The sequence below is a fragment of the Schistocerca piceifrons genome, unplaced genomic scaffold (genome assembly GCF_021461385.2).
Source record: "Schistocerca piceifrons isolate TAMUIC-IGC-003096 unplaced genomic scaffold, iqSchPice1.1 HiC_scaffold_537, whole genome shotgun sequence".
NCBI classification, from domain to species: Eukaryota; Metazoa; Arthropoda; class Insecta; order Orthoptera; family Acrididae; genus Schistocerca; species Schistocerca piceifrons.
This window is the reverse complement of record NW_025728774.1, coordinates 370,048-385,696: the sequence shown is the minus strand read 5'-3', so window position 1 is coordinate 385,696 and position 15,649 is coordinate 370,048. Positions and strand designations below refer to the sequence as shown.

General features: G+C 48.9%; 5 non-coding genes across 5 annotated transcripts; 3 read left to right on the top strand and 2 right to left on the bottom strand.

The window, feature by feature from the left end:
* Window positions 1–1,608: 1,608 nt before the first annotated feature.
* Window positions 1,609–1,680, top strand: Trnap-ugg. The gene has a single exon. It is a non-coding gene; the product is annotated as a tRNA-Pro (tRNA).
* A 601-nt stretch (window positions 1,681–2,281) lies between these two features.
* Trnav-uac lies at window positions 2,282–2,354 on the bottom strand. Its single transcript has one exon. It is a non-coding gene; the product is annotated as a tRNA-Val (tRNA).
* A 235-nt stretch (window positions 2,355–2,589) lies between these two features.
* On the top strand, window positions 2,590–2,661 carry Trnap-cgg. Its single transcript has one exon. It is a non-coding gene; the product is annotated as a tRNA-Pro (tRNA).
* Window positions 2,662–10,125: 7,464 nt separating this feature from the next.
* Trnav-uac lies at window positions 10,126–10,198 on the bottom strand. Its single transcript has one exon. It is a non-coding gene; the product is annotated as a tRNA-Val (tRNA).
* Window positions 10,199–10,433: 235 nt separating this feature from the next.
* On the top strand, window positions 10,434–10,505 carry Trnap-cgg. The gene has a single exon. It is a non-coding gene; the product is annotated as a tRNA-Pro (tRNA).
* The last annotated feature ends 5,144 nt before the right edge of the window (window positions 10,506–15,649 follow it).

Sequence of the window (15,649 nt, the reverse complement as noted above, 5' to 3'; positions counted from 1 at the left end):
ATGGCGGCGGCTGTTTCGCGCATTTCCAGGCCTCCAAGTCAGCGCTAAAATCCGACAACCAGTTCTGAAACCGTTTCATGTTTCATTTGAGCCATGTGCACCCTGCTGATGGAACGTTTGAAGTTGATTTAAATGGTCACAGTAGAGATCGTAGCAAGTGTCTTGCTGAGTGCGACGAAAACGGGTTTCCGCCCGCAATCGAGCCGGGGACCTTCTGCGTGTTAGGCACGGCGCCTGGGCTCGGCGGCAGCTGCTGCTCTTTCCTTCCTTACGAGATACCGTCGATTCGCGCAGTCGTTATTGCAAAAGATGTCACCAAAGGCAATCGCTTCGTTAGCGGCACGGTGCCTGGGCTCGGCGGCAGCTCTACATGGAGGCACCAGCAGCCCAGCCAGGCCGCCGCCGGCACCGGTGCGCCACAGCCCAAGGAGTCGGCGGCCGCCCTGCAATGCCCCTGTCGTTGCATATTCCACCCGCCTCATATCCTCCCCATGTCTGACTCACTGCCCCAAATGACACTGCAGTGGACGTGTTTATTACTATCGCTTTTGGAAGAACCAAGGCGCAGTATTCTAGTGTCGAACCGGTACTGCAAATTGGGATTAAGCAAAAATTTATTGTGTGGTCGAGCGACAGCTTCGGCTCGCTCTTCCTACATGATCGCTTCTTGTGCGGAATAATTCCTAGCTCGCCGATGGCTTCAGAGTTGGTCTTCTCGAAGTTTTGCTTTCGCACTGCATTCCGCAATCTTTTCGTTATGAGTTGTGTGCTTCGGTTTCCCGACTTTCTTGTGTTTAGTGCGTTTGGCTTCTCTTAACCCTTAGCCACCGCTTGCCGAAATTTCCACACTATCATCTGTCGATCTGCAGAGCTCGATGAAGGCATCGCGGCCGTTCCTGAGCTCGTGGAACGGTCGAATCTGTAGTTGTTTCCAGATCTCTCCCACACAACGGCCTCCCAGAAGCTTGGATTACAGAAGTACGCCACTACTCCCAGCCGGAGATTCACGATTGAAAGCAGAATGACATGAGCTACACGCAGCTCCGATTTTTTTTTTTTTGTGTCTGACCTACTTTGAAAGACTTTGTAGTCGATTTACTTACTACTATCGCTGTTGGAAACCAGGTGATAACCGCACAGTATTCTAGAGACGATGAGGTAATGAAAATTTAGAATAAGTAAAACAGTATCAAAAGAAGTTGTGTGGTGGAGCAGCACATGCAATTCACGCTTCCTAGATATTCGTTACTGCATAGAATAATTCTTTTGTCTGCGGCGTCTTCAGTATCCGTCTTCTGGAAATTTTGCTTGCAGTATATTGTGCAATCTTTTCGTTATGAGTTGGTGCTTGGTTTCCCGATGTTCTTTTGTTTAGTGCATTCGCCTTCTCTTAACCCTGAGAAACCACATACCGAAACTGAGGCACTGCCGGCTGTTCATAAGCAGTGCTCGATGCAGTTATTTCGCTTTTTATTCGTTGCCTTTAATATTCTTCTCATCAGTGGTGAGTGCTGCCTGCAGAAAGCGTTTATCTTGCGAATTCACGTGAAAGTTTGTGTTCCCTGTGAGGCGCACTACTTGGGATTAACTTGACTGCTCCAGCCAGGTGGCTCGTTGGTCTAGGGGTATGATTCCTGCTTTGGGTGCAGGAGATCCCGGGTTCAAATCCCGGACGAGCCCTGCCATTTTGACCGTGCTGAAGAGTAGGTGGAACTCAGCCCCGGTTGCAGCTCCTCAATGAAGAGTAGACGCCTGTTATAGCACGTGGATATAACAAGAATGCGGCACCAGTAAAGTACGTAGGTGGAATTCGGTAGAAAAGCAGACGGTAATTTTGCATGCAACGGAAAACAAGGTTGTCTTTGCGGGATATGTGCACCGTGAGTGGAGATTCAGCTTAATTGTGCGACAGTCTACCCTCATCTTACTAGCGACGGCAACAACCAAGGGGTGGCATGTAAGATTGAGCGTGGCTAAGAGTTTCTCATTATTAGTTAGCATCACACTTTGACAGAGCTGTGACAAGGCGAGTAGGGTGAGCTCAGGAAAGCCAGTAGCAAGCGCACTTGAAGTAGCCCTGAAGAACCGGATTATAAATTTTGCCAGCCATAATGGAACTAGGGGCGTTCTCAGTTACCAAATACCGGTGCAATAAGAGAGCAACAGTATTTGACGGTAAAATGACGCCATATCCGTCTAGCATACGACATTGCTTGTCTCTGCATACGCGGACGTGAGGTCATCTCGGAAATGAAATCCGAAATATAGGTTAAAATTGTTGTGTTCGCGCCCGGGATCGAACCGGGGACCTTCTGCGTGTAAAGCAGACGTGATAACCGCTACACCACGGAAACGACGGTTCTTTTCATGTACCACCCGGAGACTCGTAATAGCAACAGTTTGTCTTCTGTGTTAGCAAGGGCATCGGCTATGAGCTCCCTCCGATTCGTGAAGTTCCTGTAGTAAAAGACGTCGATGGAAACAACCCAACCGCGACAGACAGGGAGAACGCTGGCTGAGCTGCAGCCCTACATGGTGAGACCATCAAAGGTGGCGTCATTCACATGCAGTGCGTTTTCGGAACGAATAGGCTCGTTGGTCTAGGGGTATGATTCCTGCTTCGGGTGCAGGAGGTCCCGGGTTCAAATCCCGGGCGAGCCCTTGCGTTTTGTACAACGGTGCGGTAACAAATCGCATGGCGGCGGCTGTTTCGCGCATTTCCAGGCCTCCAAGTCAGCGCTAAAATCCGACAACCAGTTCTGAAACCGTTTCATGTTTCATTTGAGCCATGTGCACCCTGCTGATGGAACGTTTGAAGTTGATTTAAATGGTCACAGTAGAGATCGTAGCAAGTGTCTTGCTGAGTGCGACGAAAACGGCTTTCCGCCCGCAATCCAACCGGGGACCTTCTGCGTGTTAGGCACGGCGCCTGGGCTCGGCGGCAGCTGCTGCTCTTTCCTTCCTTACGAGATACCGTCGATTCGCGCAGTCGTTATTGCAAAAGATGTCACCAAAGGCAATCGCTTCGTTAGCGGCACGGTGCCTGGGCTCGGCGGCAGCTCTACATGGAGGCACCAGCAGCCCAGCCAGGCCGCCGCCGGCACCGGTGCGCCACAGCCCAAGGAGTCGGCGGCCGCCCTGCAATGCCCCTGTCGTTGCATATTCCACCCGCCTCATATCCTCCCCATGTCTGACTCACTGCCCCAAATGACACTGCAGTGGACGTGTTTATTACTATCGCTTTTGGAAGAACCAAGGCGCAGTATTCTAGTGTCGAACCGGTACTGCAAATTGGGATTAAGCAAAAATTTATTGTGTGGTCGAGCGACAGCTTCGGCTCGCTCTTCCTACATGATCGCTTCTTGTGCGGAATAATTCCTAGCTCGCCGATGGCTTCAGAGTTGGTCTTCTCGAAGTTTTGCTTTCGCACTGCATTCCGCAATCTTTTCGTTATGAGTTGTGTGCTTCGGTTTCCCGACTTTCTTGTGTTTAGTGCGTTTGGCTTCTCTTAACCCTTAGCCACCGCTTGCCGAAATTTCCACACTATCATCTGTCGATCTGCAGAGCTCGATGAAGGCATCGCGGCCGTTCCTGAGCTCGTGGAACGGTCGAATCTGTAGTTGTTTCCAGATCTCTCCCACACAACGGCCTCCCAGAAGCTTGGATTACAGAAGTACGCCACTACTCCCAGCCGGAGATTCACGATTGAAAGCAGAATGACATGAGCTACACGCAGCTCCGATTTTTTTTTTTTGTGTCTGACCTACTTTGAAAGACTTTGTAGTCGATTTACTTACTACTATCGCTGTTGGAAACCAGGTGATAACCGCACAGTATTCTAGAGACGATGAGGTAATGAAAATTTGGAATAAGTAAAACAGTATCAAAAGAAGTTGTGTGGTGGAGCAGCACATGCAATTCACGCTTCCTAGATATTCGTTACTGCATAGAATAATTCTTTTGTCTGCGGCGTCTTCAGTATCCGTCTTCTGGAAATTTTGCTTGCAGTATATTGTGCAATCTTTTCGTTATGAGTTGGTGCTTGGTTTCCCGATGTTCTTTTGTTTAGTGCATTCGCCTTCTCTTAACCCTGAGAAACCACATACCGAAACTGAGGCACTGCCGGCTGTTCATAAGCAGTGCTCGATGCAGTTATTTCGCTTTTTATTCGTTGCCTTTAATATTCTTCTCATCAGTGGTGAGTGCTGCCTGCAGAAAGCGTTTATCTTGCGAATTCACGTGAAAGTTTGTGTTCCCTGTGAGGCGCACTACTTGGGATTAACCAGTTCAGCTTTAGACGCCGTGCAGTGTGGACGTGCCTAGTCTTCCGCTCCGCCGTAGCGTTACGTATAGTGGACTATCGTTTTTGTTTACGTGTTGTGTTGTAACTTCTGTGAGTGTTTCTCCGTCGTTGTTTCGTACCTTGTGTTTTTTTTTCTGTCCTTATTTCAGTGTTTTTTGTGTAGCGGTTTCGACCGCATATTTTGAAAATGTCGTCCCAGGTTATTCCTCGTCAGGCTACAGTTAGTTTTGCTTTTGACAAGTCAACCCGCCATGTGCAACCTAGTTCTCTTGAGATTCATGATTGGTTGGTAGATACCTTTGGTGTTCATTCGGATCAGGTGCACACTGCTTATTTTGATACCGAACTGTATGTTTTCTTTGTTAAGTTTATGGACCCACTTCAGGTTGATAAAATTCTTTCTAAAAATGGTCATCAAGTTCTCTTTCGGCATCGGGATGATTCTGTAAGTACCGTGCTGCTTTCCAATGCTTCCATCACGTATACCAATGTTCGTGTTTACAACCTTCCACCGGAGGTGGATAATGTCTATCTTAAGGAGGGTCTACAGAAGTATGGTGATGTAAAGAGCATTCGCCTTGAACGCTGGTCAAGCCAACATCGCCTGCAATGTTACAGTGGTATTCGTTCAGTCGAAATGCACGTTAAGCAGAATATTCCATCTCACCTGCAGATCGGTGGATATCATGTCCATGTAACATATAGTGGTCAGGTTGGCACCTGTTTTTTGTGCAATGAAAGTGGTCACGTGCGTACCGACTGTCCGCGGAGAGTTTTTGTTTTAAAAAATTCTCTCGAACAGCGTCGCAAGTTAACGGTCGCTGACCTCGTTGCAGGTGCTTCTGCTCTTGGTGTAGCACAGTCCAGTGGTAGTAGCGCCCCGCCACAGGTTTTGCGCACCCCTGATACAGAATTTCCTCCTTTGCGTGCTAAATCTGATGTTGTTCCGTCTGTCCCTCAGGTGGGTGTGCCACTTTTGAATAATAAGAGGCGTCGCCCACACGATGGAAATAGTACGGATGAGGATCTCCCTGAGATGCCCCAGTCCGAGCAACCGGCATCCTCCGAGCCACTGTGTACTGTAGCTGCTCCCTGCCCTCCTGAGGTAGCGGTTCCGGTGGCGGCTGCTGGCGCCCCTCCTTCCTTCGACGCAGCTTCTCTCGAGTCGGGTCGTCGGTCGGGCCTGTTGGCGCCGTCTTCCGAACCGACTTCGATGTCACAACAAGTGGAGCCGCGACAACTTCCTGCTTCGCTGCCCCATACCTCTGCCAGCGGAGCTGCTCCGCTTCCTTCCAACTCTGCGGCCTCGGACCTTCCTGCTCACGTTTCGCCTCCGTGCAGTCCATGTTTGCCGGAAGCTAGTGCAGGTGTTGACCATTCCGTTTTGTCGGATGTTTCCCCCGCGACCCCGGATCCCGCATGTGGACCGGCGCGGGTGGTGTCGGATACAGAACTTGACCCTCCTACGTCACCGGCGGCTGAAGCTTCCTTGCCCGTCAGCCGACGCAAGTTACGCGTTCAGCCGAACGTTAATGCTGTTCGTAAAAAACCGAAGCGTAAGGGATCCGCGGAACGGGGTACCAGTCCCCCTCCCTCGGATGCCTCCGTCTCCCCTGCTATGGACTGTGACGTTGGTGCGTCGGTGTAGGTGATTTGTTTTCTCGCTTTTCTCTCTATGGTTCAAGCATACACCTTTCTTACCTTAAATGTTAACCGTATTGAGTCCGACGTTCGCATTGCCTCTTTGCGGCAGTTTATTTACGACGCCTGTGCGGACGTAGTGTTTTTGCAGGAAGTGTTGTTTTCTGATCTCTCTCTACCTGGATTTCAAACTGTTTTTAATGTCGCGCCGGAATATTCAACAGGAACTGCTCTTTTCTTTCGAGAGGGCATTCCTATTACTGACATTGAATTCCTTGACTCTGGCCGTGGGATTGGTTGTCGTCTTTTTGATCTCCGCCTCGTTGTTTTGTATGCCCCCTCTGGTTCGGGTCACACTGTGGCTCGATCGCGCTTTTATAAAGAAGAACTTATTTATATTTTGCGCCAGTGTCCTCGGAGTCTCCTGCTCGGAGGCGATTTTAATTGTGTTTTACGCCCTGCAGACCAGTCCCCCAATTTTAATTATTGCCGTGATTTACATGACTTAGTTCGTACGATGCATCTGCGTGATGTTTGGGAACACAAATATCCAACCCTGGTGAAATATACGTTTTTTACCGCGTCCTCATGCAGTAGACTAGACAGATTTTATTTATCTGATTTTTTATGTGATAAAATTCTTTCTGTCGATGTTATTCCTACTAGTTTTTCTGACCATTGTGCTTTTACTGCAACTGTAAATCTTAGTCGCCAACCTGCAAAACTTTATCGTTCCCAGTGGATGTTAAATGTTTCCCACCTTGCCGACAGTGCTATGGATGATGTTATAAGTGGCGTGTGGGAGCGATGTCTTCGCTCTGTCCCGCGATACCCCTCCTTGCTGGTTTGGTGGACTGCGTTTGCCAAGCCCAAGATTCGTCAGACTTTGATTTTCTACTGTGCTGCTAGGACGCGTGATTTTAAGAACACGTATGAATATTACTACTCTGTCCTGCGTGAACTATATGACGCGGCGGGTACCTCTCCACTGCGGATCCATGATGTTCGTCGTATTAAAGCCAAGCTCTTGAGCCTTAAACGACGACAGATGGATGGTCTGCGAGTTAAGTCGAAACCTCACTCTCTTGTTGGAGGTGAACTGACATCCTTGTACCACCTGCTACGGCATCAGACTCGTCGTCGTCGCTCCTTCATCTCTTCTCTTACGGTGGATGATGGGCGACAGCTTATTGCACAGGAGGAAATGGTTCGTGCTCTTCATCAGTATTACACTAGTCTATATTCTGCCGATGATTCTGGTGAGTCTCTTTCGGATGATGTCTTTGGGGATCTAACTGCGACGATCGCGCCTGACGCGAACGGCGAATTTCTCCGGGAGTTCCAGGTAGATGATGTTTTCGATTTTATTGCTCGCTCTCCGTCCAGTAAATCGCCGGGTCCAGACGGCCTGCCTAAAGAATTTTATCTCCGTTTTTGGCCTCTTTTGGGTGGCATTTTTACGCAGATTTTAAATGAGATTGTGAGGGGGATGGATGTGCCTGCCGATTTTAAAGTAGGGAAAATTGTTTTAATCCCGAAGTCCTCTGGTCGTTTATCTGCTGCCAATCTTCGTCCGCTCACATTGCTGAATTTTGACTATAAGACAGCTGCTAGAGCGCTCAATAGCCGGTTGTCTTCTCTGCTTCGGGATGTGATTGGTGCACATCAATGTTGTTTTCATGATCGATCTATTCTGACACCAGTAGCCGAATATCGGGATGTTGTCTCGGTTGCGGCGGTTACAAACGTACATTGTGCCTTTGCCTTCCTTGATTTTTATAAGGCTTTTGATCACGTCAGTCATGTGTTTTTAGATCGTGTTTTAGGTACAATAGGTTTTAACGCTTCATCACGTGGTGTTCTTGGCAATTTGTATAGGGGAATAACAGCTCGGGTGTCAGTCAATGGGCAGCTGACGCCGCCCATTGCTATCCGCCGCGGAGTGCCTCAGGGTAGTCCGCTCTCTATGTCTTTATTCGTATTGTCCCTGGAACCGCTGCTTCGGACTATTGCTCTCAAGCTTCAGGGTATGTCCCTCTCTGGTGGGAAGCTCTCTGTTAAGGCATATGCGGATGATGTCGTTGTTCTCCTCCGTCAACGTGATGATATCCCGTTGTTGAAAGGGGCAGTTGATGCATACTGTCGTGTCTCTGGAGCGCGTCTCAATCAGGGTAAATGTAAGTTCCTTGATATTCGAGGATTTCGCGATGCTGACGTCCCTTGGGCCACTTTTGTCGATCGCCATACGTCCTTGGGGATTATCATTGATCGGTGTCCTCTAAAAATGGCGGCTCTCAATTGGAAATCTGTCACCGAGAAGATACAGGGGGCTCTGATGGTCCATGAGCAGCGCTCTGCTACCATTTTGCAAAAAGTCAGAATTTTAGACACCTACGTTCTATGTAAAGCTTATTATGTTGCTCAGCTGTTCCCACTTCCCATGATGGTGGCGAAAAGGTTGCGCCAATTGTCTAGCAGGTTTATATGGAAGGGCCATCTATTCAAGTTACGTTACGAGGTAATGACGAAACCGCGTCTCTCCGGAGGCTTCGGCCTCTCTGACATTACTCGCAAGTCGTCTGCTTTGTACGTCCGCCGAACGACTCTAATTGTTACGCAAGAAGTGACTTCAATTACATCCAGGCTTTTTACTGTTGTGCGTCCGGCGAGCCTTGCTCCACCTGTCGATGTCGGACGCCTAAATTTTAAGTTGAAACACATTCGGGAATTTTACATTGCGGTGAGTTACCTCGGTGACGTCTTCTTGCGGCGACCGGTGCCAACGACCAAGGGCTTGATTGCCCGCTGGGAGGGGCTGGCCGGTCCCAATCCAATAGAACTGGCGTCTCCATCTGTGTCCTGGAGGAACGTCTGGAAGAACGTTAGTCTGCCGATCCACTCTATGGCCGTGGCGTCCACGTGGTATAGGGTAATAAATAATTTGGTTCCCACCAATGTACGACTGCACCGTATTGGTCTTTCTGACACGGACACCTGTACTCGGTGTGGTCTCCTGGATACCCTTGAACATCGATTCACCTGCCGTGGGCACCTTGCTAATTGGCGTTGGCTCAGGAAACAACTTGCTTTTGTCACTAGGTCTGCTGAAGCCGCTTATACTATTGACATCATCGTCCGGCCCGATTCTTCCTTTTTTCCGCGGACGAAGCTCCATACCGTCATGTGGTTGATTGGCCATTTCGTACATTTTGTCAACAGTTGTCATGAAGAGGATGGACACCTAGCGTTTCGGCAGTACATGCTTACTGCTTACTGGCAGCGCTTGCGATTGCCAGGCCTCCGAGATGATTTTGCCAATATGCTTAGCCTGACATTTGAGAGAGAGGGTGTTGGCTAAGGTCACCTGTGTGAGCCATTTTCTTTTATACTGTTTCTGGATTTGCCGCCTTTATGTATGTTTCTTCTCTACGCCAGGACTGAAGTTTTCGTGTTTTAATCTTTATTTCAGTACGCAGTCTACATTATATAGTCATGTAAAAAAAAAAAAAAAAAAAAAAAAAAAGGGTATGATTCCTGCTTTGGGTGCAGGAGGTCCCGGGTTCAAATCCCGGACGAGCCCTGCCATTTTGACCGTGCTGAAGAGTAGGTGGAACTCAGCCCCGGTTGCAGCTCCTCAATGAAGAGTAGACGCCTGTTATAGCACGTGGATATAACAAGAATGCGGCACCAGTAAAGTACGTAGGTGGAATTCGGTAGAAAAGCAGACGGTAATTTTGCATGCAACGGAAAACAAGGTTGTCTTTGCGGGATATGTGCACCGTGAGTGGAGATTCAGCTTAATTGTGCGACAGTCTACCCTCATCTTACTAGCGACGGCAACAACCAAGGGGTGGCATGTAAGATTGAGCGTGGCTAAGAGTTTCTCATTATTAGTTAGCATCACACTTTGACAGAGCTGTGACAAGGCGAGTAGGGTGAGCTCAGGAAAGCCAGTAGCAAGCGCACTTGAAGTAGCCCAGAAGAACCGGATTATAAATTTTGCCAGCCATAATGGAGCTAGGGGCGTTCTCAGTTACCAAATACCGGTGCAATAAGAGAGCAACAGTATTTGACCGTAAAATGACGCCCTATCCGTCTAGCATACGACATTGCTTGTCTCTGCATACGCGGACGTGAGGTCATCTCGGAAATGAAATCCGAAATATAGATTAAAATTGTTGTGTTCCCGCCCGGGATCGAACCGGGGACCTTCTGCGTGTAAAGCAGACGTGATAACCGCTACACCACGGAAACGACGGCTCTTTTCATGTACCACCCGGAGACTCGTAATAGCAACAGTTTGTCTTCTGTGTTAGCAAGGGCATCGGCTACGAGCTCCCTCCGATTCGTGAAGTTCCTGTAGTAAAAGACGTCGATGGAAACAATCCAACCGCGACAGACAGGGAGAACGCTGGCTGAGCTGCAGCCCTACATGGTGAGACCATCAAAGGTGGCGTCATTCACATGCAGTGCGTTTTCGGAACGAATAGGCTCGTTGGTCTAGGGGTATGATTCCTGCTTCGGGTGCAGGAGGTCCCGGGTTCAAATCCCGGGCGAGCCCTTGCGTTTTGTACAACGGTGCGGTAACAAATCGCATGGCGGCGGCTGTTTCGCGCATTTCCAGGCCTCCAAGTCAGCGCTAAAATCCGACAACCAGTTCTGAAACCGTTTCATGTTTCATTTGAACCATGTGCACCCTGCTGATGGAAAGTTTGAAGTTGATTTAAATGGTCACAGTAGAGATCGTAGCAAGTGTCTTGCTGAGTGCGACGAAAACGGGTTTCCGCCCGCAATCGAGCCGGGGACCTTCTGCGTGTTAGGCACGGCGCCTGGGCTCGGCGGCAGCTGCTGCTCTTTCCTTCCTTACGAGATACCGTCGATTCGCGCAGTCGTTATTGCAAAAGATGTCACCAAAGGCAATCGCTTCGTTAGCGGCACGGTGCCTGGGCTCGGCGGCAGCTCTACATGGAGGCACCAGCAGCCCAGCCAGGCCGCCGCCGGCACCGGTGCGCCACAGCCCAAGGAGTCGGCGGCCGCCCTGCAATGCCCCTGTCGTTGCATATTCCACCCGCCTCATATCCTCCCCATGTCTGACTCACTACCCCAAATGACACTGCAGTGGACGTGCTTATTACTATCGCTTTTGGAAGAACCAAGGCGCAGTATTCTAGTGTCGAACCGGTACTGCAAATTGGGATTAAGCAAAAATTTATTGTGTGGTCGAGCGACAGCTTCGGCTCGCTCTTCCTACATGATCGCTTCTTGTGCGGAATAATTCCTAGCTCGCCGATGGCTTCAGAGTTGGTCTTCTCGAAGTTTTGCTTTCGCACTGCATTCCGCAATCTTTTCGTTATGAGTTGTGTGCTTCGGTTTCCCGACTTTCTTGTTTTTAGTGCGTTTGGCTTCTCTTAACCCTTAGCCACCGCTTGCCGAAATTTCCACACTATCATCTGTCGATCTGCAGAGCTCGATGAAGGCATCGCGGCCGTTCCTGAGCTCGTGGAACGGTCGAATCTGTAGTTGTTTCCAGATCTCTCCCACACAACGGCCTCCCAGAAGCTTGGATTACAGAAGTACGCCACTACTCCCAGCCGGAGATTCACGATTGAAAGCAGAATGACATGAGCTACACGCAGCTCCGATTTTTTTTTTTTGTGTCTGACCTACTTTGAAAGACTTTGTAGTCGATTTACTTACTACTATCGCTGTTGGAAACCAGGTGATAACCGCACAGTATTCTAGAGACGATGAGGTAATGAAAATTTAGAATAAGTAAAACAGTATCAAAAGAAGTTGTGTGGTGGAGCAGCACATGCAATTCACGCTTCCTAGATATTCGTTACTGCATAGAATAATTCTTTTGTCTGCGGCGTCTTCAGTATCCGTCTTCTGGAAATTTTGCTTGCAGTATATTGTGCAATCTTTTCGTTATGAGTTGGTGCTTGGTTTCCCGATGTTCTTTTGTTTAGTGCATTCGCCTTCTCTTAACCCTGAGAAACCACATACCGAAACTGAGGCACTGCCGGCTGTTCATAAGCAGTGCTCGATGCAGTTATTTCGCTTTTTATTCGTTGCCTTTAACATTCTTCTCATCAGTGGTGAGTGCTGCCTGCAGAAAGCGTTTATCTTGCGAATTCACGTGAAAGTTTGTGTTCCCTGTGAGGCGCACTACTTGGGATTAACCAGTTCAGCTCTAGACGCCGTGCAGTGTGGACGTGCCTAGTCTTCCGCTCCGCCGTAGCGTTACGTATAGTGGACTATCGTTTTTGTTTACGTGTTGTGTTGTAACTTCTGTGAGTGTTTCTCCGTCGTTGTTTCGTACCTTGTGTTTTTTTTTCTGTCCTTATTTCAGTGTTTTTTGTGTAGCGGTTTCGACCGCATATTTTGAAAATGTCGTCCCAGGTTATTCCTCGTCAGGCTACAGTTAGTTTTGCTTTTGACAAGTCAACCCGCCATGTGCAACCTAGTTCTCTTGAGATTCATGATTGGTTGGTAGATACCTTTGGTGTTCATTCGGATCAGGTGCACACTGCTTATTTTGATACCGAACTGTATGTTTTCTTTGTTAAGTTTATGGACCCACTTCAGGTTGATAAAATTCTTTCTAAAAATGGTCATCAAGTTCTCTTTCGGCATCGGGATGATTCTGTAAGTACCGTGCTGCTTTCCAATGCTTCCATCACGTATACCAATGTTCGTGTTTACAACCTTCCACCGGAGGTGGATAATGTCTATCTTAAGGAGGGTCTACAGAAGTATGGTGATGTAAAGAGCATTCGCCTTGAACGCTGGTCAAGCCAACATCGCCTGCAATGTTACAGTGGTATTCGTTCAGTCGAAATGCACGTTAAGCAGAATATTCCATCTCACCTGCAGATCGGTGGATATCGTGTCCATGTAACATATAGTGGTCAGGTTGGCACCTGTTTTTTGTGCAATGAAAGTGGTCACGTGCGTACCGACTGTCCGCGGAGAGTTTTTGTTTTAAAAAATTCTCTCGAACAGCGTCGCAAGTTAACGGTCGCTGACCTCGTTGCAGGTGCTTCTGCTCTTGGTGTAGCACAGTCCAGTGGTAGTAGCGCCCCGCCACAGGTTTTGCGCACCCCTGATACAGAATTTCCTCCTTTGCGTGCTAAATCTGATGTTGTTCCGTCTGTCCCTCAGGTGGGTGTGCCACTTTTGAATAATAAGAGGCGTCGCCCACACGATGGAAATAGTACGGATGAGGATCTCCCTGAGATGCCCCAGTCCGAGCAACCGGCATCCTCCGAGCCACTGTGTACTGTAGCTGCTCCCTGCCCTCCTGAGGTAGCGGTTCCGGTGGCGGCTGCTGGCGCCCCTCCTTCCTCCGACGCAGCTTCTCTCGAGTCGGGTCGTCGGTCGGGCCTGTTGGCGCCGTCTTCCGAACCGACTTCGATGTCACAACAAGTGGAGCCGCGACAACTTCCTGCTTCGCTGCCCCATACCTCTGCCAGCGGAGCTGCTCCGCTTCCTTCCAACTCTGCGGCCTCGGACCTTCCTGCTCACGTTTCGCCTCCGTGCAGTCCATGTTTGCCGGAAGCTAGTGCAGGTGTTGACCATTCCGTTTTGTCGGATGTTTCCCCCGCGACCCCGGATCCCGCATGTGGACCGGCGCGGGTGGTGTCGGATACAGAACTTGACCCTCCTACGTCACCGGCGGCTGAAGCTTCCTTGCCCGTCAGCCGACGCAAGTTACGCGTTCAGCCGAACGTTAATGCTGTTCGTAAAAAACCGAAGCGTAAGGGATCCGCGGAACGGGGTACCAGTCCCCCTCCCTCGGATGCCTCCGTCTCCCCTGCTATGGACTGTGACGTTGGTGCGTCGGTGTAGGTGATTTGTTTTCTCGCTTTTCTCTCTATGGTTCAAGCATATACCTTTCTTACCTTAAATGTTAACCGTATTGAGTCCGACGTTCGCATTGCCTCTTTGCGGCAGTTTATTTACGACGCCTGTGCGGACGTAGTGTTTTTGCAGGAAGTGTTGTTTTCTGATCTCTCTCTACCTGGATTTCAAACTGTTTTTAATGTCGCGCCGGAATATTCAACAGGAACTGCTCTTTTCTTTCGAGAGGGCATTCCTATTACTGACATTGAATTCCTTGACTCTGGCCGTGGGATTGGTTGTCGTCTTTTTGATCTCCGCCTCGTTGTTTTGTATGCCCCCTCTGGTTCGGGTCACACTGTGGCTCGATCGCGCTTTTATAAAGAAGAACTTATTTATATTTTGCGCCAGAGTCCTCGGAGTCTCCTGCTCGGAGGCGATTTTAATTGTGTTTTACGCCCTGCAGACCAGTCCCCCAATTTTAATTATTGCCGTGATTTACATGACTTAGTTCGTACGATGCATCTGCGTGATGTTTGGGAACACAAATATCCAACCCTGGTGAAATATACGTTTTTTACCGCGTCCTCATGCAGTAGACTAGACAGATTTTATTTATCTGACTTTTTATGTGATAAAATTCTTTCTGTCGATGTTATTCCTACTAGTTTTTCTGACCATTGTGCTTTTACTGCAACTGTAAATCTTAGTCGCCAACCTGCAAAACTTTATCGTTCCCAGTGGATGTTAAATGTTTCCCACCTTGCCGACAGTGCTATGGATGATGTTATAAGTGGCGTGTGGGAGCGATGTCTTCGCTCTGTCCCGCGATACCCCTCCTTGCTGGTTTGGTGGACTGCGTTTGCCAAGCCCAAGATTCGTCAGACTTTGATTTTCTACTGTGCTGCTAGGACGCGTGATTTTAAGAACACGTATGAATATTACTACTCTGTCCTGCGTGAACTATATGACGCGGCGGGTACCTCTCCACTGCGGATCCATGATGTTCGTCGTATTAAAGCCAAGCTCTTGAGCCTTAAACGACGACAGATGGATGGTCTGCGAGTTAAGTCGAAACCTCACTCTCTTGTTGGAGGTGAACTGACATCCTTGTACCACCTGCTACGGCATCAGACTCGTCGTCGTCGCTCCTTCATCTCTTCTCTTACGGTGGATGATGGGCGACAGCTTATTGCACAGGAGGAAATGGTTCGTGCTCTTCATCAGTATTACACTAGTCTATATTCTGCCGATGATTCTGGTGAGTCTCTTTCGGATGATGTCTTTGGGGATCTAACTGCGACGATCGCGCCTGACGCGAACGGCGAATTTCTCCGGGAGTTCCAGGTAGATGATGTTTTCGATTTTATTGCTCGCTCTCCGTCCAGTAAATCGCCGGGTCCAGACGGCCTGCCTAAAGAATTTTATCTCCGTTTTTGGCCTCTTTTGGGTGGCATTTTTACGCAGATTTTAAATGAGATTGTGAGGGGGATGGATGTGCCTGCCGATTTTAAAGTAGGGAAAATTGTTTTAATCCCGAAGTCCTCTGGTCGTTTATCTGCTGCCAATCTTCGTCCGCTCACATTGCTGAATTTTGACTATAAGACAGCTGCTAGAGCGCTCAATAGCCGGTTGTCTTCTCTGCTTCGGGGTGTGATTGGTGCACATCAATGTTGTTTTCATGATCGATCTATTCTGACACCAGTAGCCGAATATCGGGATGTTGTCTCGGTTGCGGCGGTTACAAACGTACATTGTGCCTTTGCCTTCCTTGATTTTTATAAGGCTTTTGATCACGTCAGTCATGTGTTTTTAGATCGTGTTTTAGGTACAATAGGTTTTAACGCTTCATCACGTGGTGTT